This window comes from Pteropus medius, unplaced genomic scaffold, assembly GCF_902729225.1.
Source record: "Pteropus medius unplaced genomic scaffold, Ma_sr-lr_union100, whole genome shotgun sequence".
In the NCBI taxonomy this organism is placed as follows: Eukaryota; Metazoa; Chordata; class Mammalia; order Chiroptera; family Pteropodidae; genus Pteropus; species Pteropus medius.
The window spans coordinates 3,995,661-4,009,160 of record NW_024353909.1 but is presented as its reverse complement, the minus strand read 5'-3'; the positions used below and the strand labels follow the sequence as shown (position 1 = coordinate 4,009,160).

General features: G+C 33.9%; 1 protein-coding gene across 15 annotated transcripts in view; it reads right to left on the bottom strand.

Moving 5' to 3' along the window:
* The window catches only part of HYDIN (HYDIN axonemal central pair apparatus protein), a 335,404-nt gene that overhangs the window by 314,710 nt on the left and 7,194 nt on the right, over window positions 1–13,500 (bottom strand). For all 15 annotated transcript variants that reach the window (XR_005650472.1, XM_039852028.1, XM_039852026.1 and 12 more), the window contains exon 2: window positions 4,695–4,813. The gene's annotated coding sequence lies outside the window, so the exon portion shown is untranslated. The remainder of the gene's footprint in view (window positions 1–4,694; window positions 4,814–13,500) is intronic.

Here is a 13,500-nt window from a genome sequence, read left to right as displayed (position 1 = left end):
TCAGATTAACAGTTAAAAATGGTTTGCTTTTCTGCCTCAGGGGTATTAGTTTGATGTATGAGGCAGGAAGATTATTAAATCTTCCACGCCATCCGAAGATGTAAATTAAGCCACAGCACCTCCTCAGCCACCTTCCCTGTATGAGCTAGGAATTTATTATTAACTTGTCACTCTTGCATGCTCATCAAAACAAGCAGCATCATGATTAATTACACCTGTTTATTTAAGGGTACCTTTCATGCCAATTTTTTGTGAACAGGATATTACAAAGTCTCCTGATTTCTTTGCAGAACTAAAGGAGGACTTTTAGAGGGGAGTAGAGAATCACTGTCCTCTCCTAATCATGTCTGTGAATGTATTTGAAAGAAAGGTGGCATGTATGTGACTATATATTGCTCTTTTAGTTTTAAATGAAGCCGCACTTCATTTTGGCTTCCCTTGTCTATTCACAGACAACACACTGGCTGATTCCGCTCATCTGGGCATCATCTTTCAAAGACTTTGAGGAGGACTGGCACTAAATGAACATAAACAATAAAATTCTCTTTTCAACTCTGTCATCCACAATTCAATTCAACAAATACAGTGTCTACTAGGTTCCTTCTATGTGGCAAGCAGCAAATATGAATTTATTTACTCATTTCTTCATCCAATATTTATTTAATATCTTTTATGAGCCTGTAACGGTACTAGGTGTACCATTCACTGTTCAAACAGTGAAGAGTCCTTGCTCCCAAGAAGTTTATAGCCTTGTCACCCCCTTTTCCCAAGGTATTTGTCTCTCCATATTATAAACAAGAAAAATGGAAGGATAGCGAGAACCTGATAAAAGGAAGGAAAAGCAGTTAAGTCTGCACAACACAGACACTAAATTGAGTCAGGATTAATAAGGCAACTGCAAAGTTCATTCCCTCCTGGTCCAGTGTGGTTCTGCACAATAAAACTACATAGAAACCAAGGCATTTCACTTGTTTTTTTTCTCCCTGTACCTATAATATCACAGATTATCTGGTCTGCTGAATAATCACTGAAACACAACAAGTTTTCAAATGAACTTTCAGGCATGGCTGCATTGCCTCTGATTTGCCACTAGAAAAATTTACTTTTACGAGTTTAAATTGTAGGAGAATTACCTTACTTTTAAGAAAGAAATAGGTTTCTGATTATATCCTTGTCTCCTTTTTTTTAAAGTTTTTATTACAGAAATTGACAAAAACACAAAAAAGATGAAACAATAAAATAATGAACTTCCATGTATCTATCACCTAGCTTCAATAATTACCAACATTTTGGGGGAAAAAAAAAAGCATATATGATAGAGGCTTTGTTCATCTCTCTTGTGACCAAATCAAAGTTGTGACAGAAACACAGAGCAAACAGCAAGGAAAGTTGCCTGAGATCTAGATGAACAAAAGCACTACAATTAGAGAGAGAAATAAGAAATCACCCTGCAATGGTAGAAGGTAGGAGGGGTGAAGATGCAAGGCTGCCCAGTCCCAAGTGGCTGAGTGGGACTGAGGGTATAGCAGTGGCAGCTGACAGCTTCAGATGCCACTTAAAGGGGTCATGTCTGAAAGCAGACTTCCGCGGTGACAGATCTGCTTGCTCTGAGCACCAGGGCTGGGTCAGATGCTCAGGAGGCACCAGTGACTTACATGGGGACACTGAGTTGTAGGAGTGAGAGCCAGAGGTGAGCACCTCTCCCGGACAGAAGTGCCAGAGGTATCCATTGTTCTTCTGTTGAGCCTTTCTACAACCCAGTGTGCTGACACAGTACTGCCATAGCTAAGATGTCATCAAACCAGATAACGGAGGTTGCTCCAAACAGAGGATTCCCTGAAACTCCGCCTCCCCCAACTCTCAGCCCCACCCAAGCCATATCCAGGTGTGTCCTCAGGTAGTCGGGTGCTCTTTGTTGAGCAGCACCAAGAGTCACACTGATGGCAGCTGGCCTTGGTTTCTGGTATTGTTTCTTGAGGCAACTATAAGCACAGCATCTGTGGATTATTTGCTGAATCTTAACAAGTGGCCCAGGAGGGACACAGGCTGGGGCTGAACTTGGCCTGCAGCTGAACCTCTCTCAGGATTGTGCTGCTGAACACTTCTACACAAAGCCACACTGATAAGACTGGGAGACTTAGGAGCTTTGCTTAATACATAGAAACCGACACAGAAAAGCAGCCAAAATGGGAAGACAAAGAAGAAACCATATGAGAGAACAGAACAGAGATCCAGGGATAATGGAATCAAACAATCTAACAGATGCAGAGTTCAAAACACTGAACTCAGGGGAAGTGCAGATGAATGCAGTGAGAAATTTAACAAAGAGATAAAAAAACATAAAATGGAAATGGAAATTATAAAAGGAAACCAGTCAGAAATGAAGAACATGTTATCTGAGATGAAGAATATATTAGATGGAATAAACAAAGATAAAGAAGAGGATTGAACCACCAATATAGAGGATGAGGAAGCCAAGGGCACGCAATCACAATGGCAAGAAAAAAGAAGCCAAGATTATAATAATAATTTAAGGAGCCTATGGGACACTATTAAATGTAAAAATATACATGTTATTGGGGTACCTGAAGGAAAACAAGAAGTTGAAGAGTTATTTGAAGAAATAATGATGGAAAACTTCCCTCACCTGGTAAAGAAAATAGACATATAAGCCCAGGAAGCTCAGAGAGTCCCAAAAAGATGAACCCAAAGAGGCCCACACCAAGACACATGACAATTAAAATGCCAAAGGTTAAATACAAAGAGAGAATCTTAAAAGCAGCAAGACAAAAGCAGTTAGTTACCTACAAGGGAGCACCCATAAGACTGGCAGCTGATTTCTCAAAAGAAGCTATGCAGGATGGAAGGGCTTGGCACAAAATATTTGACGTGATGAAAACCCGGGATCTATAACCTGGGTAGATAGCTTATTTAGCAAAGCTATCATTTAGAGTCGAAGGACAGAGAAAAAGCTTCCCAGACAAAAATAAGCTAAAGGAATTTATCAACACTTAGCTAGTATTAGGACATGTCGGAGGGACTTCATTAAGAAGAAAAAACATGTATCAAAAACAGGAATATAGAATGGTAATAACTACATTCCTATCAACTAGTACCTCAAATGGAAAAGAATTAAGTGCTCCAACCAAAAGATAGAGTGGCTGAATGCATGTGAAAACAAGACCTCTAAATGTGCTGCCTATAAGGAACTCACTTCAGATTAAAAGACACACATAGACTAAAAGGAGGGGATGGGAAAAGATATTGCCTTGATGGATCTAACGGGTATTGCTCTGAATGAGTGGGTCAGACAGAGAAAAACATCGCATGATTTCACATACATGTGAAATCTAAAGAACAAAATAAACAAAAGCATAAATAAACTCATATACAGAGAATATTTTGAGGGCTACTAGATGGGAGAGAGGTTGAGGGAGACGGCAAAAAAAAGGCAAAGAGATTAAGAGGTACAAATGGATAGTTGCAGGATAGACATGACATGTAGAGTGAGCACAGAGAAGATAGGTAATAATGTTATAATAAATATGTAAGGGGGAAGAGAGGTACTAGATTTAGTAGGGTGATCACTTTGCGAGTTATGTAGATCTCTGATCACTGTGCTGTACAACTGAAACTGGTATATTATTGTATGCCAACTATAATTGAAAAAAATTCATTGAATTGTACAATGTAAATACAAGTAACTAATTGTCTATTGTGTTTCAATTAAGTTGGAAAAAAATAATTATCAACATTTTGTCATTCTTATTTTTATCACATTACTCTCTCCCTTCACCTTTTTTTTTAGTATTTTTCAATAAATTCCCACTGTCATAACATTTCAACTCCAAATACATCAGAATTTATCTGACAAATAAGATTTTTAAAAAACACCTATGATATCATCGTAATAGTTAACAAAATAACAATAATTCTTTAATATCTTCTAATACCTAGCCTGTGTCCTTGATTATCTAAAAATAAATACTTTTGGATTGAAACAGGATCCAGATAAAGTCTACACATTGGCTTTGGTTGATGTGTCTTTCATTTATACTTTTTCTCTCCATGCCCTTTAGAATATCACAAAAATGATCTTCAATATTTTATTTTTATCTAGAATAAACAAATGCATCCAAACTTAACATATACTCCTGGTGAAACCTCATCATGTAATATTTTAAGGACATGGAGATCATACAATTTATCATTCAAACAAAGAAATTCTAGAGGGAAAGGGGGTGCTATTAATAATTATACTGGTGTAAACAAGAACAGTCATCCTACCAGTAGAGAGATTGGGGGTAACAATAAGGAGGCTAAGGCTCCTGGTTTCTACTTGAAGGCAAAGAGCTGGAAAAGAGCTAGAAAGAACATCATCCCACCCTAATAATTGAACAAACTGCAAGTAAACGACTTTGCCTGACTCCATCGAAGACCTGAAGCTGAGAAAATGCCAACTAAACCAAAATCTGAGGAGAAACAAGCACCTATGGGGAGACATGGAATACAAGGATTTGTTTACTTGGGGCAGTTAAATACTAGTAAGAAGGATTCACCTAGAATTGTTGTTAACAAATTGGCAGAGATTGAGTATTGGCTGTTGACAATATGGAACCCTAAAGTCTTCAGATAAAAGAAGAGTTCACAACACTTACAGGCTCTGCTCTCCATGGATTCCAGTGGGTACTCACCAAAAATGATGGAAGAGTCCTGAAAAAGCATCCCTCATCATACAGACTTAGGAGAGGGAGAGATCAACTACTGCCAGAAGGCCACGGAGCCCTGCCCAGTTTCTTCTTCTCTATCTTCCCTATAAAATAAAAAATAAAAAAAAATTACTTGAGATGTGATGTACAAAAAAAGGCAAGGGGAAAAACTCCACAGTGCCAAGAGACAAAATAATCAACAGAACCAGAGTCATAAAAAACACAGACATTATTAGAGTTATCAAATAGAGGATTTAAAATAACTATGAAAAATGTGTCAAAGTCTCCAACAGAAAAATTGGACATCACTCATTCAGATGAATAATTTCAGCAGAGAGATGGAAACTGTTAGAAAAAAATCAAATGAAGATGCCAGAAATGAAAAACACAGTAATAGAGATCAAGATTGTGATTGACAGCCTCATCAGCAGACTTAACAGAGCTAAGGAAAGAATCAATGACCTTGAAAATATTCGAACTGAAAGCAAAGAAAAAAAGTAAAAAATAAAACAACATAGCATCCAGGAACTGTAGGACTAAATCAAATGATCTAACAGATATACAATCAGAATTCCAGAAGTAAAAAAGACAGGGACTGGGGTAGAATAATTATTTGAAGGGATAATGGCTAAGAATTTCCAAAATTAATGGCAAACTACAGATTCGAACCACCAACCAAGATAAATACTCATGCCAGAAATAGACATATCATATTCAACTTCTAAAAACACAAAAAAAAATCTTGAAGGCAGCCAAAGCAGGGAGGAAGAAGCATTACTAGAGAGAAATAAACATAAGAATTATTAATAGCCATCTTGTTAGAAGCCATGCAAGCTACAAAATGAGAGTGAAATTTTTAAAAGGCTGAATGAGTGAAATCATCAAGGTGGCAAAATAGACTCTAGCTACCCGCCCCCCTATATAAAGAACAATTAGACACTTATTCATGAATGAAAATAGCTCTGAGATTGCTCAGGAGTCCACTTAAGAAGATTCAACAGCACAGTGAAGCAAAAAACCTGAGAATAACCACACAAAAAGTATAGGCAGAACAGTTTCATTTTGCTTGCATCATCCTATCCCCCAAGAGGGAACTCCCCAGCTCAAAAGAGTTCCCCTTACCAGTAAAAGGAAAACGGGGTAGGCGACCAGCTTCCCCAGCCTTTTGGAGAACTATATGAAGAACTCACTTCAATTTCACCCTATCCAGAGGCCAGCAAAGCTGAGATGTCTAGAAATGGCTAGAAACAAAGAAGACAGGACCTACCAATATCAGTCACATAGCAACTACAGTTTCTAATGGCCTGCTCAGCAGAGGACCTTAGAAGTCTTCACTGCTGAGAACATCAACAGCCCTTGGAGATGTTGTGGACTTCCTCCCCAGATTTCTCACTGAGAATCTCATTGGAGACCCCAGAAGACTGCTTCTCAGAGGACCTTAGATGCTTTTGCGGCTGAGGAAATCAATGGCCAGCACAGCTACTAAGGGCCTCCTGCAGATTTTGCCACTGATATTTTCACCCCACAGGTTTTCATGCTCACAGGTGTCATTAAATATTAGCAAACCAAATTCAACAATACATTAAAAGGATCATACACTGTGATTAAGCAGGTTTTATTCCAAGGATGCAAGGATGGGTTCAACATCTACAAATCAATCAATGTGATATATCTCATTAATAAAATGAAGGATAAAAATCATATGATCATCTCAACAGATACAGAAAAAACATTCAACAAAATTCTATAACCATTTATGATAAAAACTCTAAACAAGCTAGATATCAAGAGAATGTACTTCAACATAATAAAGACCATATATGACAAGCCTACAGCTAACCTCATAATCAATGGTGAAAAGTTGAAAGCTTTTTCTCTAAGATCAGGAACAAGACAAGGATGCTTATTCTCACAACTTTTATTCAATACAATATTGGAAGTCCTAGCCAGAGTAATTAGATAAGAAAAATAAATAAAAAGCATCCAAATTGGAAAGGAAGAAGTAAAGCCGTCACTACTTGCAAATGACATGATATTATATATAGAAAACCTTAAAAGCTCCACCCAAAAACCAAACAAATTCAGTAAAATTGCAAGATATGAAATCAATATACAAAAACCTGTTATATTTCTATGCATTAATAACAAACTACTAGAAAGAATAGTTAAGAAAACAATCCCATTTTATTGCATCAAAAGAATAAAATATCTAAGAATAAATTTAACCAAGGAGGTGAAAGTCCTGTACACTGAAAACTATAAGACATGATGAAAGAACTGAAGAAAACACAAATATAAATGAAAAGATAGTCCATGTTCATGGGTTGAAAGAACTAATATTGGTAAAATATCCATACTACCTAAAGCAATCTACAGATCCGATATAATCCCTATCAAAATTCCAACAGCATTTTTACAGAAAAAGAACAATCCCAAAATTTGTATGGAGCCATAGAAGACCCCAATTAGCCAAAGTAATCTTGAGAAAGAAGAAACTGGAGGCATCATGGGCCTTGATTTCAAACTACATTACAAAACTATAGTCATTAAAACAGTATGGTGTTAGCATAAAAACAGACAGATAGATGAGTGAAACAGAACAGAGAGCCCAGAAATAAACTGACACTCATCAGGGTGATCACTTCATAAAGTATACCTGAAATTAATATAATATTGTATGTCAACTGTAATTGAAAAAATTTTAAAAACTTTTAAAGAAATAAATCCATGCATACATGGTCAATTAATTCCTGACAAAGGAGGCAAAAATATACAATGGGGAAAGGACAATCTTTTCAATAAATGGTGCTGGGAAAACTGGACAGTCACACACAAAAGAATGAAACCAGCCCACTATCTTACATCATACACAAAAGTCAAATTGAAAAGGATCAAAGATTTTAATGTAAGACCCAAAACCATAAAACTCCTAGAAGAAAATATAGTCCAGAAGCTCCTTGACAACTGTCTTGGTGATGATTTTTTGTATTTGACACCAAAAGCAAAGGAAAGAAAAGCAGAAATGAACAAGTGGGGCTACATTGAACTAAAAAGCTTCTGCATAGCAAAGGAAACCATCAACAAAATGAAAAGACAACCCTAATGAATGGGACAAAGTATTTGCCAATCATATCTGATAAGTGGTTAATAGCCAAAATATATTAAGTCATACAACTCAATCACAAAAAACAATCTGATTTAAAAACGGGCAGAGGATCTAAATAGAATTTTTTCCAAAAAAGGCATACAGATGGCCAAGAAGTACATGATATTCAACATTACTAATCATCAGCAAAGAGCAAATCAAAAGCACAAGGAGATATTACCTCACTCGTGTTAGAATGGCTATTATCAAAAAGATAAGAAATAACAAGTATTGGAGAGAATGTGGAGAAAAGGGAACCCTCCTGCACTGTTGGTAGGAATGTAAATTGGTACAGTCACTATGTTTTACTCCACTAAAAGAGTACAGAGTTTCCTCAAAAAATTAAAAATAGAACTACCACATAATCCAACAATTCCACTTCTGGGTATTTATCTAAAAGAAGTGAAAACACTAACTCAGAAAGGTATATATATGCTCATTCATGTTCACTGCAGCATTACTTACAATGGCCAAGACATGGAAAGAATCTAAGTACCCATCAAAGGATGGATGAAGAAAATGTGGGAGACACACACATACACACACACTGGAATATTATTCAGCCATAAAAAAGAAGAAAATTCTGCCATTTGTGACAACATGGATCGCCCCTGAAGGCATTATGCTAAGTGAAATAAGTCATACAGAGAAAGACAAATACTATATGATCTCACTTGTATGTAGAATCTTCAAAAAAAAAATTTTTTTTTAAATAACAGCTCCGGAATACAGAGAACAGATTGGTGGTTGCCAGAGATGGGGATAATAGACCTTAAAAGTTCTCAACATTTAGAAAAAAATTTTGTAATTATCTATGGTGGTGGATGGTAACTAGATTTATTGTAGTGATCATTTCAAAATATTACATATATCAAATCATTATGTGGTACACCTGAAGCTAATATATTATGTGACAATTCTATCTCAATTTTAAAAAAATAAAGCAGAAATTGCTGAGTTAAAAAAAAACAGAAAAGGAAATAAGTAAACCAAAAAATTAATGGTTCTTTGAAAATTAATCAACAAAACAGAATAATTAACCTGATTTATAAAGGATGGGGAGAAAGCACAAGTATACAAACAAAAGAAACAAGCTCAAAACAGGAAATTTCTTTTTAATCATAAGACTACTTTGTATAATTCTATGAGAAAAAAAATTTTTTTAATGTAGATGAAATAAAGAGCTTTCTAGGTAAACATACCAAAACCGACACTAACAGAGATAAAAACTCTGAATAAATTTTGTAAAAAGGAATATAGGAAGTCATAAAAGAACTCCCCTCTAAAAAGACACCAGGCTCAGATGGTTTCACAAAGTCTATCAAATCTTTAAAGATCAGATGATGCAAATACTACTTAAACTATTTCAAAGCATAGAAAAAAAGTCCAAATCATTTTTATAAAGCAAATTTAACATTGATTCCAAAACCAGACAAATACTGCTCAATAAAACTAAAAACAATCTCACTTATAAACATTAAAGCAAAAATTTTAAGTGAAATATTAGCAAACAGAATCCAATAATCCATCATAATCAAGCAATGCTTGTTCCAGAAATATGAGGGATTCAAAATGAGGAAATCCATTAATACAATTAAACATATTAATAGAACTAAAGAGAAAAATGTTTATCTCCACTTATCTAAAAAATGGAAAAACTAAACATTCGTTTATAAAGAGCCTCAAAAATAGGAATACCTCATTAATATAAATTAAATTAAAAAGTCAGCAGCTGATATAATGAGAAAACACTAGAGCAGCAGTTCTCAAAATGAGGTCTGTGGACCCAAACCAAGACATTATTTATTCTCTCTTTACCATATTAATAGTCTCACTGACGGGCAAAATTATTGGTGACTTAGCACAAATCAAGGTAGTAGCACTAACGTAGGCTCATAGTCATTGTATCCTTTATCACATATTCATAGTGAGAGAAAAAGCCATTTCTAATTAAGAATATCCTTAATAGTGAAAAAGGTGAAAGGAATTAAGAAGTACAAATTGCCAGTTATAATAGTTATGGGGATGTAAATTACATCATAAGGAATATAGTCAATAATATGGTAATAACTATGTATGGTGTCAGGTGAGTACCAGACTTATTGGGGTGATCACTACAGAACATATATAAATGTCTAGTGACTATGTTGTACACCTGAAACTAATATAATATTGTATGTCAATTGCAACTAACAATTTTTAAATTTAAAAAAGAGTATCCTTGATAGAGTAATAAAAATGACTAATTTTATTAAGTTTCAACACTTGGTACGTCTTAATATTAGAAGTGAAGAAATTGGAAATACACACGATGCACTTCTGCTGCACACCGAAGTAGGATGCCTGTCTCCAGGAAAAGCATTTGCACAACTGAGTGGCAAACAAGTTGTACATTTCTCATTGAACACCATTTTACTTTAAAGAACAACTGGCAGACAGACTATAGTTATTCAGACATGAGTGACAGATATTTTCTCAAAATTAATAAAGTGAACTGTCACTTCACAGAAAACAACCTTCAGTATTTGTTGCCATGATAAAATTCAAGCATTCAAGTGAAAATTAGAATTTTAGAAAATTTCTGTCCACCACCCTAATCTTGACTTCTCAATACTTAGATTTTTCTGATGAGATCAGTGGTGATATTTACAAATGTGACTTTTTGATACCATATAATCAAATGTGTCAACATTTACAAGATCTATATAACTCAATGAACTGATATTTTCCAAATGACAAATTCATGGTGTTGCAAAACTACCTGTGGGTAAGTGATCCATTCAAGTACAAGACTTGATTTTAGTGTGACAGTGCAAAAAGTTCGTTAATATAGTTTAAGATTTTTCATTGCTACCAACTTTTAAGATACCATCACCTGTCAAGTTTTGGAGCAGCATCAAAGAATATCCATAATTATCTAAAAAAGTTATTAAAATATTCCTCCCTTTTCCAGTTATATGTCTATGTGAGGCCAGATTATCTTAAGTACTTCAAAACAATGTCTTGCAACAGACTGAATGTAAAAAGATATGAGAATCTAGCTATAAAAACAAAAAATATTTACAAAAATATAAACAATATCACATTTCTCACTAAATTTTGTTTTGAAAGTTACTTTTCATTAAAAAAATTACGTTAACACGTAATGGTTTTACCATTGTTATTTTTTAATTTATTAATAAAGCTTGAAATTTTTGTTTAAATTTTGAGATGGAAAATATCAACAGATATGGCTTCCATAAACAAAAGCTCTCTGGATTCCTCAATAATTTTTAAGAGGGTAAGGGGGTCTTGAGACCAAAATGTTTGAGAACTACTGTAGTACAACATTCTCAGTAAGCTCGGGATAATGACAGGTCTCAGCAAGACAAAATTGGCACATGTTGTGCCAGAAAGTATGGAACCTATCAAAAACTGTTTGAATTATGTAAAAAAAGACATAAGTATCAACTTGGAGGAGCCCCTCCCTCACCTACACAAGCCAAATTAGGATAATTTGAGCATCAAGTAAGTATATATTTTATGTATTTTAATCCAACACAACAGTAATAGTTGTGTTGGATTAAAATACATAAAATATATAACCATCCATGAATTCTTAAAGATAGTTAAAAACAACTGTAACCAAAAAAAATCTCATTGGTCACCTTTGGAGGTTGCTAAGACACCAACTTGTTTTTCTGAAAATTGATAGTGTTTTAAAAATTAAACACTCTGACTTTTCCTAAACAACCTATTTCAGAAAAAAAATAAATAGCTGATGACTTTAAGTATATGTTGTCAAGTCCAACTTTAGAGACAGGAGAAATATGGTTAGAAAATCAGTAATTTGAAACCCCTAATAGAGCTAAGTATCAATATTCAATAGATGTCAAAACTATTAAGTGAAAGATCGAAAGAAAACTTGGTAGCGTATAAACAGGGTTAACATCTGAACCTTTGATTAACCCTAATGTCACTGAGAGCGGACAGCTAGCCATTTTGTGCTTAATAATATGATAAAAAAGGAAGTACACATTTATGAAGTATTCTTGCCAACAGTAATCAATCATTTAGATCTACTACCAATTTATAGGAAATATATGGATTAAAGATACAAGTTAAAAGATAAAATAATCAGCCAAATCCAGAATATTGAAAACTACAGGACAGTTAAAATGGCATAGGAAAGAAAATGTTGGAACTGGGAGTAGAGAGGTGGGGTTCTTAAAAGACTAACTTCAGAAATATATTAAATAAATGCAATGTGTGACCCTTATCTGAATCCTTATTTGAATCAACTATAAAAAGACACTTTTGAGAATCTGAAAAATTTGAATATGGACTAAGTATTGAGTGATGTTAATTTTGTTTGTTGTAATAAAGTCCTTATCTGTTAGAAATAAATACTTCATGAATTTTCTTTAAAATATTCCAAGAAAAAGAAGTGTAGGAAAATAAAACAAGTTTAGCAAAATGTTGATAATTATGGAACTTGGGTGAGGGTACATGGTGGTGTATGTTTGTAAGTTTTCTATAATAAAATAGTATTCCGCAGACACTTATATTGACTATATGGGATAAAAAATAAGTATCCTTGTCATAGTGCCTTGTCTTTGAGTTTATAATCCTGGCAAGAAAATGAAATAATGGGGAAAAAAAGAATAATGTAAGATTAATGGTCAAAGTGATTCAAGCAGTAAGTACAATAGCTCCAGAAAGAAATTAATATTACTGGACTTATTGAATAGTTGCAGGAATGATGTTTACTCTAATAAAAAAAGAAGTTCACCAGGATGTGTTTGTGCTTGTTTTGAATTTTCTCAGTTAGTCTAGTATGCATACTAATTTGTCAATCCTGGAATTCTCTGGAAAGAGTAGAAACTCCCAAAAGTCTACAGACAGTAAAAGCACAGTAAAATAATTTAGTGTTGAAGCACAAATCTTCAACAGCAAAAAAGATGCAGATATACATGTAAAAATAGATTTATCCACAAAGATCTGTAGAATCTTTTTAGACAAATATCTTTTCAGCATAATGTACAGAGAAAAAGAACAATCTCTACAAATGTCTTCCTTAATTATATAATTTTTCATTAATTTAAGAGGATAATATTTACATTAAGTCTAAGTTTTGTTCAAATTGCATTAAACAGATTACAAAGGAAATTTAAATAAGGCCTAATTGTACTAGTGTAATTAAAAAATTTTTTTATTTTTTTAGAACATAAAAATTAACAGAAATCCTCTCATGCTGTTTAAAAGCTTTAGAAGCATGTAGTATTTTTACTAAAAAATGCTAATCATTTATTGTTTAAAACTATTTTAAAAACTGAAACAAAACTAAAAATGTCCCATTTCTTATTTTTATCAACATGGAAAATAAGATTTTGGTTAGGTTTATAATCAACATTTTCATTTCTAAAAATGTGAGGGAGTAACTGTTTTCATATACCCACACCAAAGCACTGTAACTAATTTAAAAACTATTCAATAAATGATCTCATCTAGAAATGAAGAATAAGGTTTAAATATTTTTAAAGACCTGGAATTTTCATCAAAGATAAGTAAAATAACAAAAGCATCAATAAACGTTTTTTTCAATTCTCCTATTTTTTAATCCAAGATCTTCGAAAGAGAAAAAAATTTAACATACCTTTTTAAACA